At 45.9% G+C, this 8,885-nt stretch overlaps 1 pseudogene; it reads left to right on the top strand.

Annotated features, from left to right (window-relative positions):
• Window positions 1-4,249: 4,249 nt before the first annotated feature.
• On the top strand, window positions 4,250-5,039 carry LOC103272165 (annotated as a pseudogene).
• Window positions 5,040-8,885: the final 3,846 nt, after the last annotated feature.

Below are 8,885 nucleotides of genomic sequence, written 5' to 3'. Positions count from 1 at the left end.
TGCCTCTGCCGCCGGGGTCGGCGGGGACGACTCGGTGCCCCGCGGGTCCCGGCCGGGTCAGGACCCCAGGTTTTCCGCTCCCCGCCCCCGGCCCCGGGCGGTCTCGGCGGCCCCTGCCGGGCTCTTGCGGGTGGGTGGCGAGGGGGATCGCCTGGCCCACGGGGGCCCGAGAGAGCCTGGGTTCTCCTCGTCCTGCAGGGCTCCTCGTTGAATCAATTACTTTGATCTGATTTGATTTGTCACTAACAATGTTAATTAATATAAATTTTCATATTAAAAATTAGCATAAATCTTTTTTATAAAAAAAGAGAAAATACACAATGAGGTATTTGGAGGTGACCAGCCAGAGATTTATTTTCAAGTGTTTCATTAGAAATTGAGGTTCTGGACCGGCACGGTGGCTCATACCTAAGATCCCAGCACTTGGGAGGTGGAGGCGTGAGAATCGCCTAAGCTCGGGAGTTAGAGACTAGCCTGAGCAACATGGGAGACCTGTCTCCACAATAAGTAAAAAATAATAATAATAATTAGCCAAGGGAGGTGACGCCTGCCTGTGTTTCCACTACCTGGAAGGCTGAGGCAGAAGGATGGCCCGAGCCCAGCAGGTGGAGGCTGAGGTAGCCGTGAGCGTGCCACTGCATTCCAGCCTGGACCACAGAGGGAGACTCCAACTCAAAAAAAATTTTTTTGATGTTTTGCTGGGTGCAGTGGCTCAGCCAGTAATGTTAGCACTTTGAGAGGCAGAGTGAAGAGGATCGCCTGAGTCTAGAGGTTTGAGACCAGCCTGGGCAATATGGTGAAACCTAGTCTCTACGATAAATAAAAACAATAGCCAGGTATGGTGTCTCCAGCCTGTGATTCCACTACCGGGAAGGCTGAGACAGAAAGATCGCCTGAGTACAGCAGGTGGAGGCTGAGGTATCTATGAGCGCGCCACTGCATTCCAGCCTAGACCACAGAGTGAGATTTCATCTCAAAAAAAAAAAAATTATAAAGATGATTTGAATTTTTTATTTTTAAAAATATGTATTATTCTTTAGAGACTAAGTCTGCTGCCCAGCCTGGAGTGTTGTGGCGGTGCGATCATACCTCACTTCGGCCTTAACTCTTGGGCTCAGGTCATTCTCCGGCCTCAGCCTCTGGAGTTCCTGCAGCTATGTGTGAGCCACCAAGCCAGGCTAATTTGTATATGTAGAAACAGGGTCTCGGCCAAGCACAGTGGCTCTCACCTGTAATCCTAGCACTTTCCGAGGCAGAGGCAAGAGGCCTGCCTGAGCTCAGAGGCTCAAGACCAGCCTGAGCAACATGGCGGGACCTCGTCTCTCGAGAAAATCATAAAATCAAGCGGGAATGGTGGCTCACACCTGTGGTTCCAGCTACCTGGAAGGCTGAGGAGGAAGGATCACCTGGCAGGTCAAGGCTGCAGTGGCTGTGACTGTGTCACTGCACTCCAGCCTGGACAACAGATTGAGATTCTGACTCAGGAAGGAAGGAAGGAAAGAAGGAAAGAAAGAAAGAAAGAAAGAAAGAAGGAAGGAAGGAAGGAAGGAAGGAAAGAAAGAAAGAAAGGAAAGAAAGAAAGAAAGAAAGGAAAGAAAAAAAAGAAAGAAAGAAAAAAGAAAGAAAGAAAGAAAGAAAAAAGAAAGAAAGAAAGAAAAGAAACACGGTCTCGCCATGTTGCTGGTCTCGAACTGCTGAGCTAAAACCCTCTCCATGCCTCGGCCTCCTAAAGTGCTGGGATTACAGATGTGAAATCTAAAAGCGTTTTTACATTTTAAAGTAGTGGGGGGGATATCGTAAGAATAGTATTTCATGATACTGAGAATTATATGGAATTGAAATTTCAGTGTCCATAAGTAAAGTTTTATTGGAACACAGCCATGTTCATACATGGATGTCATGTCTAATGGCTGCTTTCATGTTTCATCAGTAGAACTCAGTAATGAGGCACACACGGTATCACCCACAAAGCCTGCCATATTTGCTGTGTGACCTTTTGCAGAAAAGGGTTTGAACCCTTTCTAAAGGCTTCACTGAGGCTGGAGAGCCACTCCCGAGAAGACGACTCAGGAAGTCACTGCCTTCCCCACGTGTACGTCTGTGGTAGGAGCTGCAGTATCTTGTGTAATGTACTCTAAAAAGTGACTTACTGGCTGGACGTGATGGCTCACACTTGTAATCCCAGCACTTTGGAAGGCTGAGGTACAAGGATTGCTTGAGCCCAGGAGTTCGAGACCAGCCTGGGCAACACAGCGAGACCCTGTCTCTACAAAAATAAAAAAAATTTGATGGGAGTGTTGGCACGCACCTGTAGTCCAGCTAATCAGAAGCCTGAGGTAGAAGGATTGTCTGAGCCCAGGAGCTCAAGGCTGCAGTGAGCTGTGACTGTGCCACTGCCCTAGTGAGACATTGATTCAAAAGCACAAAAAAGAAGGGACGTGCTGTCCTTCTGCCGTCTTATAGCCACACAAGCCAACTTTTGTGCAACTTGGGAGGGGACTGCAGAACGGAGGGAATACCAGGAGTCGGGGAGGATGGGAGGCCACAGACAATCACTTCTTTTTGAGACAGGGTCTTGCGCTGTTGCCCAGTTGGAGTGCAGCGGCATGATCATGGCTCACTGTAACCTTGATCGCCTGGGTTCAAGTGATACAAAGTGTTGGGATTCCAGGCTTGAGCTACTGTGCCTGGCCCAATCGCTGCATTTGAATGGAGTGTTTATTTTGTTTATGATTAATGAAACTGTTGATGTCTTTGGGTTTATATTTGTTATTTCGCTATTTGTTTTAACTCTGATCTTCCATTACTGCTGTTATAATAATATGACTAACCATTACTCATTTTTTTGGGTTAAACAAATTTACTCTCCCATATTAATTTGTTTATTGATTTCTTTTTCCCCTAGAGACAGGGTCTCTCTATGGTGCCCAGGTGGCCTCGAACAGCTGGGCTCAAGTCATCCTCCTGCCTCAGCCTCCCAATTAGCTGCGATTACAGGTGTGAGTTACTGGCTGGCTCCATTATTGATTTTTTTAAAAACTGCATATTCTAATGGCTGTCTTCTAAGTGATCACCCTAAGGATTACAATTCAAAGTTTAAATGAGACATAGAGTGAGACTGTAAATGAAAAGTATTTGTTTAGAGTAGCATTCAGTGGGCATGCAGATGCCACCGTGAACTTTGTGCACAGTCAAGAGACTGATGCAGGAGCATAGAGGAAGATCCCATAGTTGCTTTGAGTCAGTTATCTTGGCGAAAACGACCAGTAAGAAGATGTTACCCGGCCAAGGTTTCACAGTAACTGGATAGATGACCTTGCAGAAATGTTTTCTGTGCCCAGTGCCGCTGGTCTTGATCAAGGTTGTCTGTTGTTTCTGTTTGTTTGTTAGTCAGAGTCTCACACCGTAGCCCAGACTAGACTGCAGTGGCACCATAACGGCTCACCACAGCCTCCTGAGTAGCTGAGACAACAGGCACCACCACACCCAGATAACTGAAAAAAAATATTTTGGTAGAGAGAGGTTTTGCTATGTTACTCTGGCTGGTCTTGAACTCCTGGGCTACAAGAATTTTCCCGCCTCGGCCTCACAAAGTGCTGGGATTACAGACGTGAGTCACCCTGGCTGGCCTAAGGCTGAGAACTTGCAGAGTCCTTTGTGACAGTTCTCATTAACAGGCACACAGGCGTCACAGCCTGCCCTTCATGGTCTTCCTTGGCTCCAAGTGGAGGGCTTGAGATCAGCAGCTCCATTTTGATTCTGACTTTTTTTTTTGAACTGCAGTCTTATTCTGTCACCCAGGCTAGAGTGCAGTGGCACACTTACGGACTTGCTGGACTCAGGTGCTCCTTCCTCCTCAGCCTTCCAAGTAGCGAGAACCACAGTCGTGTGCCACCATGCCTGGCTATTTTTTTTTTGCGTTGGAATCTCACTCTGTGGGCCAGGCTGGAGTGCAGTGGCACACTCACAGCCAACCCAGCACAGTCCCACTGGGCTCCGGCGATCCTTCAGCCTCAGTCTTCCAAGTAGCCGGAACTACAGGTAAGAGCTACCACTCCTGGCTAGTTTTTTATTTACTGTAGAGACAAGGTCTTGCCAAGTTGCCCAGGCTGGTTTCAAACACACAGGCTCAGGCAATCCACTCGCTTCGGCCTCCCAAAGTGCTGGGATTACAGGCGGAGCCACAGACCCAGGCCGATATTTTATTTTCTTAAAACCTTATAAAGCTCTTTCCGTGCCCAGCACAGCCATGGCTCATGGTCCCAAGAAGCATCTGAAGCAGGTAGCAGCACCAAAGCATTGGATGCTGGATAAATTGACCGGTGTGTTTGCTCATCTCATCCACTGGTCCACGCAAGCTGATAGAGCATCTCCCTCTCATTATTTTCCTAAGAAACAGACTTAAGTATGCTCTGACTGGATATGAAGTAAAAAATATCTGCATGCAGCAGATCGTTAAGATCGATGGCCGGGTCCGGACTGATATAACCTATCCTGCTGGGTTTATGGATGTCATCAGCACTGACAAGACTGGACAGAATTTCCGCCTGATCTATGACACCGAAGGTCACCTGGCTGTGCATCGTATCACAACTGAGGAGGTTAAGTATGAGTTGTGCAATGTGAGAAAGATCTGTGTGGGCACAGAAGGAATTCCTCCTCTGGTGACTCACGAGGCTCACACCCTCCGTTGCCCTGATCCCCTCATCAAGGTGAAAGACACCAGTCCGAGGGATTTGGAGACTGGCGAAATGACTGATTCCATCAAGTGTGACACTGGTAAACCGTGTATGGTCACTGGAGGTGCTAACCTGGGAGGAGTTGGTGTGATCACCAACAGTGAAAGACATCCTGGGTCTTTTGACGGGGCTCATGTAAAACATGCCGAGGGCAACAGCTTTGCCACTTGGCTCACCAACGTTTTTATTATTGGCAAAGGCAACAAACTGGACATTTCCCTTCCTAGAGGAAAAGGTATCTGCCACACCATTGCTGAAGAGAAAGACAAAAGACGGGCAGCCAAACAGAGCAATGGGTGAAATGGTCTCTGTGACGTGTTAAAAAGATCTTTGCCTGACCAGGTTCAGTGGCTCAGCCTGTAATCCTGCGCTTTGGGAGGCCGAGGTGAGTGGATTGCCTGAGCCCGTAGGTTCAAGACCCACCTGGGCAACTTGGCAAGACCTCATTTCCACAATAAACCAAAAAATTAGCGGGGCGTGGTAGTGTGTGCCTGTAATTCCGGCTACTCGGAAGGCTGAGGCGGAAGGATCGCCGGAGCCCACGGGTCGAGGCTGTGGTGGCCAGGAGCGGCCTCTGCACTCCAGTCTGGGTGACAGAGTAAGACTCCAACTCAAAAAAAACCAAAAAAGATCTTTGCCTAATTAAGGATAACACAGCAAGGTTAAATAAATAAATAAACAATAAAACCTTATAAAATGCTTCATGTATTATTATGGGTACAGATTTTAATACAATAATGAGAAAATTCTTATGTGTAAATTTGAAAGGCATAGTATTCTCTCTTACTGTAAAAAAAATCTTCTGAATTTTTTATTCTTACAATTTCCTTTTAAAGTTTTAAATTTGTAATTTGGTATGAATACATATACTCACAAATATAGAAATTAATATATTAATTTGCGGTTAAAATTTACAAGATTAATTTTATCAGAATTAAGGAGGGATAGTGTTTTCTGTTGTTTCTTAAAATAGAGGCTGGACATGGTGGCTCAGACCTGTAGAACAAGCGCTTTGGGAGGCAGAGGCAAGAAGATTGCCTGAGCTCAGGGGTTCGAGACCAGCCTGGGCAACTTGACAAGACCTCGTCTCTAAAAAAAAATCAAAAATTATCTGTGCGTGGTAGCACACACCTGTAGTTCTGGCTAATTGGAAGTCTGAGGCAGCAGGACTGCTGGAGCCCAAAAGGTTGACACTGGGGTGGCTATGAGAGCGCATGCCACTTCACTCCAGCCTGGTGACAGAGTGAGACTACAACTCAAAAAAAACAAATAAAATAAAAATATGAGGTACATGTCAGTATTAGTTTTCCTGTCTTTAAAGTGTTATTGAGGCCGGGCACAGTGGCTCATACCTAAAATCCCAGCACTTTGGGAAGCTGAGGTGAGAGGATTGCCAGAGGGTTTGAGATCAGCCTATGCAACTTGTTGAAATCTCCACTGTACAATAAATCAAGAACAATTAGCAGGGGTTTGTGGCACATTATGTATTTCCAGTTACTTAGAAGACTGAGGCAGAGGGATCACCTGAGCTCAGCATGTCGAGGTTATGGTTTCTGTGAGCATGCCACTGCACTCCAGCCTGGGTGGCAGATTTAAACTTCAACTCAAAAAAAAGAAAGAAAGATTTTCCCATTTCTCTACTAATGCTTATTTGGTCTGTGATGCCTCTCACAGTCAACCGATGATTTTGACACATAATTCAATCAATTTGGCAATGCTTTTGACAGTTCTGGTTGTTACTGGGTAATCTGACCTTTCTTCATCAGTGATGCTTTCTCTCCCCTCAGAAAAACATTTAATCCATTTGTACAATGCCATTTTCTTCATGGCATCATTCCCATAAGCTTGGACTACCATGTCCCTGATTTCACTTCCAAGCTCATCCCAAGTTTAACAAGAAATGTTTGTTTGTTCATTGCTCTAATTCATGCTCTAACATTCTCTCGACGAGACAGAAAACATGCAACAACAATAATGAATGTCTCTCAGCAAGACACTGCCACACCTTGACACAGACACTGCTGTGAGACCTGGATAGACCAAGGTTATCAAACCTGACCAAGATGTTTCTATAGTGCTGGTATTAAAGTACTGGGATTAAAGACATGAACCATCGCTAACAACTAGATATTTTATTATTTTTTTGAGTCAGAATCTCACTCTGTCACCCAGGCTGAAGTACAGTGGCACACTCACAGCCACCGCAGCCCAACCTGCTGTGCTCAGGTGATCCTTCAGCCTCAGCCTTCCAAGTAACTGGACCACGGCCCTGCGCAACCAAGCCCGGCTTATTATTTGACTTATTGTAGAGAGGAGGTCTCACCAAGTTGCCCAGGATGCTCTTGAACCCCTGGACTCAGGCAATCCTCCCACCCCAGCCTCCCCAAGTGCTGGGATTACAGGCTTTGAGCCACCACACCCAGCCTCCTGTAGGATTCTCACAAGCTCACGCCTTACCAAACACCAGACTTTCTTGGTGGGAGATCCTAACATTACTCTCCAAAAATCCAACACTCTAAACCTGGTCACTCTACTTGCCATACCTGGGCCCATAGAACATGCATGCCTGGAAACTTCAAACGTTTCTGGGCAGTCTGAGCAGATTCAACAGATGTTTGCCTCACAGATCCAGAGCATGAGTGGTACATAGATGGTAGCAGTTTATCTTAAAGGGTGAAAGAAAAGTGGCTGGATACACTGGTTCACACCTGTAATCTCAGCACTTTGGGAAGCCAAGACAAGAGGATTGCCTGAATCCAGGGTATAGAGATAAGCCTGGGCACCTTGGCAAGACCTCATCTCTACAATAAAAAATAAATAAATAAACAAGCCAAATGTGGTGGTGTACGCTGGTGCTTCCAGCTTCTGGAAGGCTGAGGAGGAAGGATCACCTGAGCCCAGAGTTAACCTAGGTGACAGAGTGAGACTTCAACTCACAGAAAAAAGGAAAGAAAGAAAGAAGGAAAGAAAGAAAGAAAGAAAGAAAGAAAGAAAGAAAGAAAGAAAGAAAGAAAGAAAGAAAGAAAGAAAAGGAAAGCGCGGCAAGCTATTACTACCACCACTGAAGTTATAGAGAGCTGTGCGAAATAAGAATGGTCATTTATTTTTAAATTGGAGCCTATGTTACCTTGGTTTCTCAAGATGGTGTCTAAATGCTTTGTGCTTCTCTTTTGCTGTTTCACTTCCCACTTCCTTAGGCTTCCTTTTCGTGGGCTTTTTACTTCGACATGCTTCATGTTTAAACTTTTGGCGGGATCCTGTCAGAGTGGTGATTCTGTAAGCCAATCGGCTATAGGACATGCAAATGAAATGATTCTGTGAGTCAATCAAAATGTGTCGCATAGGCATCATAGGAGAAGGCCTGTAACTTCTGCAGTATTCCTGCAATGAGGGACCAGGAGAGGGACCTGACTTTTGGGGATAAAAGTGCTGATTCTTCCAGCTTCGGTGTGCCTGCCTACTAGACACCCGATCTTGGAAGACTGTCATTAAAGTCTCGCTTCTGCTGCACTCCACGTCCCTGTGTCCATCCTTTGATTTTGGACAGGTGAGTTCGTTTCCCATAGAGGGCACCTTTGTCCCCAGGTATTCTGCTGAAAAGACAGAGCTCACTGCCTTAATTCAGTCATTTGCTGTGGACAAAGACAAAAGGCTTAATATGTATACAGTATCTAAGTATGTGTTTCACATCCCACATTCTCATGCAGCTATTTAAGAAGAGTGAGGAGCACTAATTCCTAAGGGAACACCTACCAGAGAGGCTCCTTAATTTTACAACTCATCAAAGCTGCTCAGCTTCCAGCAGGGGTGTCCATCATTCACCGCAAAGGACACCAGCACAGCTTCGAAGCCTTAGGAAATAGAAAGGCTGGCAAGGTGGCAAAAACATCAGCTCTTGCTGCTTATTCAGTCACAGTCTCTCGTTATTCCCCCAATTTTCTTTGAATATTTAGAGGAAGAAATACAATGGTAGACAACAAGGGGCTACATATAAAGGATCATGGTTAATCCTCAAGGGAAGGCTCATTCAGCCCTCCAGTCAGGAAATTGAAATTCTTATGCACCTTCACAATTCACTCCGTATAGGAAAGAGACTCTTATATAAAGACCCAGCTGACCCTTTCAGCTGGTGGCCAAGTACAGGGA

This window comes from Carlito syrichta, unplaced genomic scaffold, assembly GCF_000164805.1.
Source record: "Carlito syrichta isolate Samal-C Ts95f unplaced genomic scaffold, Tarsius_syrichta-2.0.1 Scaffold312155, whole genome shotgun sequence".
Classification (NCBI taxonomy): Eukaryota; Metazoa; Chordata; class Mammalia; order Primates; family Tarsiidae; genus Carlito; species Carlito syrichta.
Note: the sequence above shows the minus strand (reverse complement) of the source record. Positions and strands in the feature narration are given on the sequence as shown.